The following is a 12,294-nucleotide window of genomic DNA, read 5'->3' as shown; positions in this document are numbered from 1 at the left end:
TGCATCCACCACTGAGCCACTCCTAGCTTCCGCACCACCAAGAAACGTAGGATTTTATTGTAAAAGTTCTTGAAATCTTGTAAATTAGTAGAAAATACTCTGATATCTCGTTTTAGTGGGAAACTTGATCTGGTGAATGCTTGGTTATTTTATTCTGGCAGTTGGTGGAAAATTATTTGCTTGTTCAACAGGTGGAAGATTTTGGGTTTAGACAAAATACAGGGGAGACTCTGTCGAATTTTCGGCAGGAGTCTAAGGGAAGTTTTAATAGTAATTGTAACAGGAAGGGTAAAAGGGTCATTTGTGCCCGACATTCGCCAGGTGTTGGACACGCACAGAACTTGGTTCGAATTCCAAAGTGAAATTGGGATCGGGTCCTGTCATCAATGGTGTCCAAATCTTTAGTATTCTCTATCATAGCTGCAATGCTATCATAGGATTTAGGTAAGCTAATCAACAATTTATGGACAATTCGTTGATTACTCAAATCCTCACCATAGCTTCTCATTTGATTAATTAAATCAAACAGTTTAGCAATATACCCAGAAAGTGTCTCACTATCATTCATACGTGTATACTCAAAATCTCTACGAAGACCTTGGAGTTTCACAAATCTTACTTGTTTGTCACCCACAAATTCTTGTTTTAAAATGTCCCACGCAGCTTTTGCACTTTCCTGAGTTGCAATCCTTGGAAAAATCTGATCGGACACAGCTCCTTGAATAATGCCTAATGTTGTGGCATCTTTCATCGTATACTCACGCAACAGCTTCTTCTCCGCCTCCGTGAGTGCATCCTCCTTCACTGGAATCTTATACCCATTCTCAACCATTTCCCATAGCTCGTGTGATCGAAAGATGGTTTTCATCTTGATCTGCCAGAAATCGAAGTTTTCGCCATTGAAGATTGGCGCTCTGAGTTCTCCTCCTCCAGATTCAGACATGTTAGTCTAGATTACTAATTTGAGCTCAAGAATCACACAATGAGCTTTTGCCTATAGATTTGAGCCCAACCTCACAGTCACAACGCCCAGAAAATTTAGATCAAACCTGGCTCTGAGGCCATGTTAGAGTTTATGAGTTAATCTGAGCTAATGAGAAAATAGAGTATTAAGAATAATGAAGAAGAGAGAGAGATGAACAAAATTGCTCTGTAAAACACTTGTATTCATCTATCGTGTGAGGTAACCAATTCACACTCATATTACCGTTAGAGGAGAGAGAGAGAGAGAGCTAGACAGCTCCTAGCTTCAATCTCAGCCATCCAACTACACTATCAATATGATTAAGACACCTGTCCAAGTCAAGTCCTATGAGACATAACAAACTAACTTAGCCTATGAGCTAAGACTTAACACTAAACAAAACGATTATAATACTAAATAAGTTCACCATTTACACATTAACAGGGAGAACACCGCTGCGAGTTCACCCTAAACGTTAGGGGTAAGTACCAGGGAGTAAGGTGGCGCTTGGGCGCCCACCTAGGCAGCCTGGGCGGGTCGGGTGACTGCTTCTCTACTCTTCTCGACCCAACCAGTGGCGGCGACGGCTTCTTCTCTTCTCGTCAAAGGTATCTTTGAATTTTTCTTCTTTTCTTTGTAGCTGTTGCGGGGCTCACCTTATTTCAAGGGAGCGCAAGAAAAGATTATGGAGGTAGAGAAAGATGAGAGACGTGTTATCCGCCCCCCAGATTAATTTTCAATGATAGTTCTATCTATATGAAATGCCAAAATACGTTTTGTTTTTCCACAGCACATGATGATATGTTAATAACCTGGCTTGATCTCTCTCTCTCTTTCTCTCTGTCTCTGTCTCTCTCTCTCTGTTATAGGCATACCGTAAATTGATATTTACATTGTATGTCTTCCCTAATAACCATCTGTTCATGTCAATTTTGTTGGAAAGTCTCTAGAATTGACTATGGCAAGTTTTCAGCTTTTGAATGAGTTAGATGAGGTATCAAATCACTCCTATACAACTTCAATTTCTCACTAGTTCTTTTCGCCTTATTTTTTAGCATTTCCCTCTAGTAAATTTTGTTGAAATATAATCCTACAGCAGATTTCTTAGAGCTGAAGCTATTCTCCATTTGTTCTGTTTTGGGTCAGCTTATTTAAATGATGTAAGGAGAGCCATTAGATCATAGTCTAGGTGGATTCTCTAGCTTAGATTTGCTATGACATGTGTAAGAATCTAATAGGATGACAGCTGTAATTCTGTTAGAAGAGAATCACATTTCTCTCCTGGCAGTCACACTATATAAGCTGCAGTTTTGCAGAAATCAATAGAACAGTGCATTTTTCATATTCTCATATTCATTCTCTCTAGCTAAATGCTCTAGAAGAGTACCTCTTCCTAATCTGAGAAAGAGATAAACTCAGAATGATAACATGGCCTCAGAGCCAGGTTTTGATTGTTTATTGGGCGTGAATCTGTGAAGAAGGAGCTGGTGCTTGGCTGAGCTGACGATTGAGCTCACTCAAAACTTCACGAAGCTTGTCTAGCTGCGTCTGATGTCTAATATGGCAGGATCAAGCTCTTCTGAGCTTCGTACACCAGTATTCAATGGAGAAAACTATGAGTTTTGGAGCATTCGATTGACGACCATTCTGAAATCTCATGGACTGTGGGATTTGGTTGAAAATGGATTTGATGCTTCAGATCCAACGAAGGAAAAAGGAAAGGAAGAAGGATCTAAAGCTGCTGAAGAGGAGAAGTCTGTAACGGCTGAGACTTTGATGAAAGATGCTCGTGCACTTGGACTGATCCAAGGTGCAGTCTCAGACCAAATTTTTCCCAGAATAGTGAATGAAGAAACCTCAAAAGGTGCATGGGATATCCTGAAGCAGGAGTTTAGAGGTGATAAACAGGTAAGAAGTGTGAAACTACAAGGCTTACGTAGAGAGTTTGAATACACTCGTATGAAGGATAGTGAATCATTTTCTGTTTATGCTGCTAAACTGTTTGATCTGATAAATCAAATGAAGAATTATGGTGAAGAGTTACCTAGAGAAAGAGTTGTGCAGAAATTGCTTATTAGTTTGCCTAGATCTTATGATTCTATATGTTCTGTGATTGAGCATTCAAAGGATCTTGACATTCTTGAAATTCAAGAAGTGGTTGCATCTCTCAAGAACTTTGAGCTCAGATTAGACAGGCACAATGAAAATTCAACAGAAAAGGCTTTCACTAGTCTGAACATTGAGAGTAAAAGCTCTAAGAATGGAAGTTCTTCTGGAGGTAACAAGTCTCAGAAGAACTGGAAGGAAAATGGGAAGAATTGGAATAAAAAGTCCAATTTAAATACCAAACCAAATGCATCAAATGATGGAACTAAAACACCCTGCAAGCACTGTGAAAAACTACACTATGGCAAGTGCTGGTTTGAAGGAAAACCAAAATGCAGAGGATGTGGAAAGTTTGGTCACATGGTTAGAAATTGCCATGACAATCAATCTGTGCAGAAGGTGAACTATGCCAATCAGGTTGAAGAAACTGGAACATTGTTTTATGCATGCAATGCTGTGACAGATGTGAAAATGAGCAACTCTTGGTATGTGGACAGTGGCTGTAGCAACCATATGACTGGAGATGAAAGGCTACTGATAGAAATTCGAAGGGATGTAACTTCCAAGGTGAAAATGGGGACTGAAGAGACAGTTCAAGTTGCAGGAAAAGGTACTCTTGTGATAGAAACCAAATCAGGCAAAAAACACATTCAAGAAGTGATGTTGGTGCCTGGTTTAGAAGAGAACTTGCTAAGTGTTGGTCAGATGATGGAACATGGGTATTGTTTAGTATTTGGAAAGGGAATGGTGACAATTTTTGATGATTGGTCACTGCAAAACCCTATAGCTAAGGTTCCAATGACTAGCAATAGGTGTTTCTCTCTCACAATGGTACCTGCTACTCAGTTGGTGCTGAGAGCAAGTGTGACTCACAGTTTGCAGACTTGGCATAAAAGGCTGGGTCATCTTAATGATCAAAGCATCAAGATGCTAGCAAATCAAGACATGGTTCATGGACTGCCTAGTCTGGAGAAGGATTTAGCAGTGTGTGAAGGCTGCAAGCTGGGAAAGCAGCATAGAGACTCATTTCCTGCAAAATCTACTTGGAGAGCTCAGTCTCCACTAGAATTAGTTCACACTGACATCTGTGGTCCAATGCAGACTGCATCAATGTCAGAAAACAAATATTTCCTGTTATTCATTGATGACCATACAAGAATGGCTTGGGTTTATTTTCTCAGAAATAAATCTAATGCTTTTGAATGTTTCAAGAAGTTCAAAGCAATGACAGAATTGCAGAGTGGACACAAAGTGAAGTCACTTAGAAGTGATAGAGGTGGAGAATTCATGTCAAATGAATTCCTTGCATACTGCAGTGAGGCTGGAATACAAAGGCAGCTGACAGTGGCATATTCTCCTCAGCAAAATGGAGTTGCTGAGAGGAAGAACAGGACAGTAATTGAGATGGCAAAGTCTATGCTACATGAAAAGAATCTTCCTTATGAGTTTTGGGCAAAAGCTGTTCATACAGCAGTCTACCTTCTCAACAGATGTCCTTCTAAATCTCTTGAGAAAATGACACCATTTGAGGCCTACACAGGAAGAAAGCCAGGTATTGCACACTTGAAAGTGTTTGGATGCCTATGTTATGTGCTTATTCCTTCTGTTTTGAGACACAAGTTGGAAGAAAACAGTCACAAATGCATTTTTGTGGGCTATGGATTGTGTGAAAAGGGCTATAGACTGTATGACCCTAAGACAAGAAAGATTATCTTGTCTAGAGATGTCTATTTTGATGAAGAAGCCTCATGGAAATGGGAGAATCCTAGCAATGCAGATGTGGGAATACCTATGCCAGATGGAAATCAAGGTACTACAGAAACTGAACAGAGGGTATTAGATGAACAATCTCAGTTCTTGGATACTCAAATGCAGATGGAAGAAGAAATTGCACCTCAAGGGGAAGAAATGTTTGATGAGACTCAAAGGCTTGATCATACACCTCACAAGTGGAGGAGTATTAATGACATCATGGCACAATGCAACATGTGCATTGTAAAACCTGACAGCTTTGAAGAAGCAGATTTGGATGAATCATGGAGATGTGCAATGGAGGCTGAATTGGAGATGATTGAGAAGAACAATACTTGGAAATTAGTTGACAGGCCATCTAACAAACCAGTAATAGGTGTTAAGTGGGTCTACAAGGTCAAACTGAACCTAGATGGTACTGTGCAGAAGAATAAAGCTAGGCTTGTGGCTAAAGGCTATTCACAGAAGCCTGGAATCGACTATAATGAGACATTTGCCCCTGTGGCAAGACTTGACACCATCAGAACTTTGATAGCTCTTGCAGCACAAAAGGAATGGAACCTATTTCAATTGGATGTGAAGTCTGCCTTTCTCAATGGCATTCTAAAGGAGGAAGTTTATGTTGAACAACCTCAAGGATATGTTCAAGAGAGCAAGGAAACCAAGGTGTTCAGGTTGAACAAGGCTCTATATGGACTGAAGCAAGCCCCAAGGGCCTGGTATGATGAAATAGATGCCTATTTCAACACTGCAGGTTTCAAGAAAAGCTTAAGTGAAGCTACTCTCTATATCAAAACTAGTGACACCTCAGGTATTATCATTGTCTCCCTCTATGTAGATGACATTATATATACTGGAAGCTGTCCTAAAATGCTTGAAGAATTTAAACAAGATATGATGCAACACTATGAGATGACATACTTGGGTCTGTTGCATCATTTTCTTGGCATAGGAGTGGAACAAACTGACAAGCATATTTTCATTCATCAAAAGAAATATGCCATGAAAATTCTTGAGAAGTTTGGAATGAGAGATTGCAAGTCAGTGGCAATTCCATTAGTGGTGAATGAGAAATTGTGTAGAGAAGATGGGAGTGAAGCAGCAGATGAAAGTGAATTCAGACAGATTGTAGGAAGTCTCCTTTATCTGACTGCCACAAGACCAGATGTCATGTTTGCATCTAGCTTGCTTGCTAGATTTATGCACAATCCCTCAAAGAAACACATGGGAACTGCTAAAAGGGTGCTGAGATACATTCAAGGCACATTGGATTTTGGAATTGAGTTTGCAAAAGGGAAGACAGCTACTCTAATTGGGTACTGTGACAGTGACTGGGCTGGGAGTGAAGATGATATGAGGAGCACCTCAGCATATGCCTTCACACTAGGCTCATGCATGTTCTCTTGGGCTTCCATCAAGCAAAACACAGTTGCTCTATCTACAGCCGAAGCTGAATATGTGAGTGCTGCAGAAGCAACTTCACAAGCTAAGTGGCTGAGATTTGTGCTTGAAGATTTTGGTGAAGAACAGATAGAAGGGACTCAGATTCTATGTGATAACACCTCAGCAATTGCAATGGCAAGGAAGCCAGTCCATCACCAAAAGACAAGACACATCAGCAGGAAATTTCATTTTATCAGAGAAGCCATTCAAGCAAAAGAAATTGAACTGATATACTGCAAAACAGAAGATCAGATAGCAGACATCTTGACTAAAGCTCTACCTAAGGATCGGTTTGTGAGGCTGAGAAGCTTGCTTGGTGTGAAATCAGCTAAAGGATTAGAAGGGAGTGTTGAAATATAATCCTGCAGCAGATTTCTTAGGGCTGAAGCTATTCTCCATTTGTTCTGTTTTTGGTCAGCTTATTTAAATGATGTAAGGAGAGCCATTAGATCATAGTCTAGGTGGATTCTCTAGCTTAGATTTGCTATGACAGGTGTAAGAATCTAATAGGATGACAGCTGTAATTCTGTTAGAAGAGAATCACATTTCTCTCCTGGCAGTCACACTATATAAGCTGCAGTTTTGCAGAAATCAATAGAACAGTGCATTTTTCATATTCTCCTATTCATTCTCTCTAGCTAAATGCTCTAGAAGAGTACCTCTTCCTAATCTGAGAAAGAGATAAACTCAGAATGATAACAAATTTTTCTGATGTGGATATATACTGTTGTAACTGGCTCATATTGTATCATAAGCTTTCATTACCATTAGTATAACTGTAATTAGTTTGTTTAATTTGTCTTTTCTATTTCTATCCGGAAAGAGTCATGATGCATAGACAAAGGGTAATAGATCACAGCTTGAGACATTGTAGGGTGGCGAGCTACTTAGCTTCATTATGTTTAAGATCCTATTGATTGATGAAATTTCCAGCTCATTTTTTATTTTTGTTGAAGCTCTAAATGGAACTTGATTTTCAATAGCTCATCTGTTGCAGTTTCACCTTGCTTAAAGTGTTCCCTTGCCAACTGCAGGCTTTCGAACTTTTGATACAAGACCTTGCTGATGCAACCAGAGAAGGAAACTTCCGAGCATCAGAAACAAAGGTTAGTTGACTCGCAGTAAGAGAATAGAAAAGGTTTCATCCAATTCGTGCTAACTAATCTCATTGCTGTATTGTAAACAAGCTTTCATTCAATTCATGGTTATGAGTTTTGACAGATTGTGTAGTTTCTGGTAGTTTTATGCCATAGAATTACTTAACCTACTTTTCCTGCTTCATTAGATAAGCGGAATTTCCCCATATTTTTTTGTCTTACTTAAATCTTCTTTTGTTGGTCCTTAGGAAATGTGTTATGGTTTCAATACCTAGTTAATGTTTTTAAATGAGATTTTCGAACACACAACAGTGTCTATGAAGTTAAATTGATATCTAAGTATATGTTGATTTATGCCTCTTAACTTTCTGTAAGTTTTAATTTGCTCGTTATTGTATGCAGATACCATGAACTGGGTAGTTCTGAGAGTCTTTACTCAACATGCTTCTGGTATCCCCTTCTCTGTCAAACCATGAATACTGAAGAGCCTGTTTTCCACTGGTTATTAAGTGATTTTTATACCACGACTCTTGCCCTCAAATTTAAGTACCTTTTAATTTGCTCGAGAAAAGTAAAATACTAAAGCTTGATGAAGGATTGCTTTCAACCATTATGTGTAAACTGTATCAAACCTATGCTGGATGCACCGATTAACTGATATGTTCAAAGAATTCTGCGGCAGAACCAGCTGAAGATTTTGATACTGCTGCTTTAATTTCTTTACTTGAGGTAGGAGAGCATACCTGCAAGCCATGCAGGAGTTTCTAATAATGGTGAGCCCCTTAGCAATGTTTTAATATTTGTAGATTCAGTTTATGCACTGGCACTGATTTCAGTCAGATAATGGAGCTCGATGTGTTCCAAGACAAGTGCAGATATGCAAGGTTCTACTACCAGAGCTGATGGTGTCAGGTATTCCTCTCTCTCATGTACCATATTCTATTTGCTGAAAATACATGCACTTTTTGGATTTGGTGCAGAACTCCTGTGGTGGAGATAATTCTGGACGAGCTACCTGTTATAAAAAATAATAGTTTTCCTCTTTCCGTAAAGCCAAATACAAAACATTTATAACATATAAACCAATTGGAAAGCTTTGAAGGTATAATAAAATTGAAGAAAACAAAATAATAGGTAAGTAAAGGAAAATAAATAATAAGTAAGAAGGTGAGTTGGGTACGGTGAAGCACGTCAAAGACGCTGTCCTAAAGCCTTTGTAGCCTCCCTACGTGCAGGTACTGACGGTCTACAAGACTCCAAGATACGACCCCTTGTACATAAACTCAAGATCCGCTATGAGCACGTTCACAGACAGATATAGGTATCCAAGTCACATAACCAATGCCCAAAATAATAGTAATAAAGTAGAGAATATATGTAAAAGTAGAAAAGGAGAGAATTAGAATGTGTATGTGATATTCTGATAGTGTATTGTATATATCGTGTGTTTTCAAATGTGAAGGAGGAGTGGCCTTTTATAGGCATCCAAAAACATGTAACCTTCACCAACCATAAAAGTTCACCAACCAAAAAATTAAAGCTTTTACCAACCAGAAATAAAACCTGAATATTAAATACTTATAACCCCCACAATAAATAAAATAAAACCACCAAAATAATTAAATAAATAAAACGGTTAAATTTTTAAAACCTTTTAAAATTCCAACAATCCCCCACAAGGTTTTCAAAATTTTACCGTGACAAAAAAACAGTGAAAAATATATAATATATATATATGAGCAATATAATATATATGGGCAATATAATACTACGTAATAGGTGTAGGTGCCTTCCGGGCTTGAACCTTCACTTAGTGATGATAGTCTCCATTTGAGGAACCTGAGTGTACACAGTATTGAACTCGGCACCTTTGACCAAACTTCAACATATCCCACACATAGTATTAGTTGAGACTTGGATGTGGGGTAGCGCTATTTATGGCCATGCGCTAATCTTGATTCTCATGAGAGTTACTAGAGAATAGCCCAATTCTCATAGTCGCGGCCTCACGACGTCTCTCACTTAGGTGAGTTCTCCAAGAGTACATGTGACCTGCACTCTGCGGGAGTTTGCCCGCCTCGAAACTCATTCAGGGATAAATCCCTTCCTAACGTCACATAAAATAGCACTTATGCCTTATGGATGAGCAGAAGAATATCTCAAGGATATCTCCATAGTTTTATGAGTGCTATATGAGTCACGCAGTATGGATTGTTTCTACCACATTGAACTCTCTTCATGGGATCTCCAATCACAGAAGTTGGGTTACCTCCCTAGGTGACTCCCTTATGGGCTTAAGCACATCCCCCTCGACATTTTGCATTAATAGCCTCCTCCACGAGGCATGCATATCAAGACTAGCCTTCACAAGGCATATATAATGTAGGTCATGTCTTTATTCTCCATTTTAGCAAGCTTTAAACCAGCATGTTATTAAAATATTTCCTACACAATCTTGCACACAAGTAATTAGTGGATTTCACCTCGGTATAATTGGAAATTAAATACGAATTGGTATACAGTTAAGTATAATGGAAATACATCATACATTAAATCTTCTGATCAAGAGTACCTCTCAAGTCCACGAAACTTTGAGTACACTCCCTTTTGTGCACTCCAAATGGCTGAAATCGTGATCACATATCCAAGTTGAAATTGTATCTTGTCGATTCTCAATAAGAACCTATAAGACAATAAGAAGTCTCTACCAAAATTGTATAACAAGGTAATCATTAGTTGCACACATTTTCATAAAATTGAAGACAAGTTAGTCTCATAATAAAATTTGCATAATGAAACAAATTTCATACAGACACAGTATGTTTGCCAATAAAATATAAAAAGTATTATGTCACTAAATGAATCTTTCCCATGAGAGCAAAAAGAAATTGAAAACACACAAAAATATGGGAAAGAGAGAAGGAAAGCCTACATAAATGAATCTAATATTTTCAGCATAAAAGCAAAACTGCATAATGTTAACAAATAAATTACAGCATTAAATTTTCCATTTAAGAAAATTCAACTTCCATAAATTGGTCCACATGTTTAAAAAAATATTAATAATTATCAAAACGCAAATAACGTAAGCATTTGAGCGCTAATTAAAATAGAATAAATCTGAATAAAGGAGATATGAAAACTTATATAATAAATGTACAAAATAACTTTAGTTTTAAAGAGGTAATCAAATCACTCAAAAACTGGAATATTAAATTTTAAAAAATAAGTATTGATATTAATTTTGTATTTGAAATACCCACAAAAATTCCAACAAATACCCACATAGTTAAGGAAAAACTCAACCCCCACAAATTAGGGAATTCTCAAAATATATGAAGACGGTACCAAAATTTATTTAATTTTAAATTCATAAGATATGTACTCACAGTCATTTTGATAGTCATTGTAAATATAACAAAACCATCGAAAACCTCAAAAGAAAAAAAATGCCTAAAAAATTTAGGGTTTGAAAGCCTTACACCAAAACTCAAAATTAATGCAACTTACAGTGATATAATTTATTATTTCATTTCAGTTTTTTCAGGAGGATTCCACAATGTACACTTCATGGCAATTAACTCAATGTGGCAGCTGTCAAGACTTTATAATCAAAAGAACATTAGATTAACTCAAGAAACTAATATGAAGGATTGCACAATCGAAATATATAGGCGTTGGCAACTTTAAAAAGAATCCAAGGCATTAAAACAAAGATGTAATTAAATTGCATAAATGATTAGAACATTAAAGGCAATAATAACCTAACAATATCAACAATTTTACTGCCAAAATAAGCTCTAAATGTCATGAAATTGACATTAAAGTTTTGAAACTAAAGCTGCATAAATTAAAAGTAAATAAAATCTCGTAATTGAATGTGAAATGCACAAGCTTCCAAAAGAAGTTAAGAGCAATTAACTAATTCTGGAATCAAAAGGAGCTAACGTCTAAGGTGTTACAGTGATGCATTATACTACCCAAAAAAAACCGTAGGTTTTTCTCCCAAATTCAAAGTAATGACAGCCATCAAAATAAAGAATAATTAGGCTCAATAAAACTTGCAATAATATCACATAAACTCTTTGCACGTTTTCGCAAAAATAATAGATATAAATGAAAATAAGAATCAATATAAAAATTGAATACACAGATAGGCCAAATCTAAAACTGACGCAATATTAGATTTTGAATTCAAAATTAAACTACAAAAGAACGGTTTGCACTTTTTCCGTTTTTTCTTTCAAGGATTTGAAATCAAAGTAAATATTATACTACACATATTTGCGAAGATGCAACAATTGAGTATTCAAATCATATTTGTCTTCATAAAAGGAAAACTAAATTGTCTGTTCAATATTAATTCATAATTCATTAAACGACATAAAGATAGTGCATAGAAACCCAACATTAAAACAGTAATTTCAAACACTAAACTTTAGTGCTAAGAATATATTATAATTACTTCTTACGTTGGTATGAAGGACTTCCAAAAGTAAGAACAATAAAATGATATTAAGTCCAACAACAAAAATATAAGGGACCGTTATATAAAAGAATATTGATGGCAACCAAAATGAAAGGCAAATGTAAAAGGCCCAACACAATAAAATCAAATATATACTTGCTTTGAAATTATCAGACCAAAGATTTTGAAAAACTTCAATGTTTCGGTTTGAAACACTTCAATGTTTCGGTTTGAAACACTTCAACCATTCAATATTGGATGTTTCACCATAAATTGATTAATGAATAATAATTAAGTAATCGGTAATGAAACGATACAAGTTATTTAAAACAAACAGTAGTTTAGAAAAACATAGCTCACTTCAATATATATATTTTTTCATTATTTCAATGATCATTAATTAGCTTTTGAATGCTATTAACATTTTAAAGATTCTGAAATGTATTTTAAAAACAAGTGTGCTG

This window comes from Prunus persica, chromosome G4 (genome assembly GCF_000346465.2).
Source record: "Prunus persica cultivar Lovell chromosome G4, Prunus_persica_NCBIv2, whole genome shotgun sequence".
Classification (NCBI taxonomy): Eukaryota; Viridiplantae; Streptophyta; class Magnoliopsida; order Rosales; family Rosaceae; genus Prunus; species Prunus persica.
The sequence above is the reverse complement of the archived record's forward strand: the minus strand, read 5'-3'. Positions refer to the sequence as shown.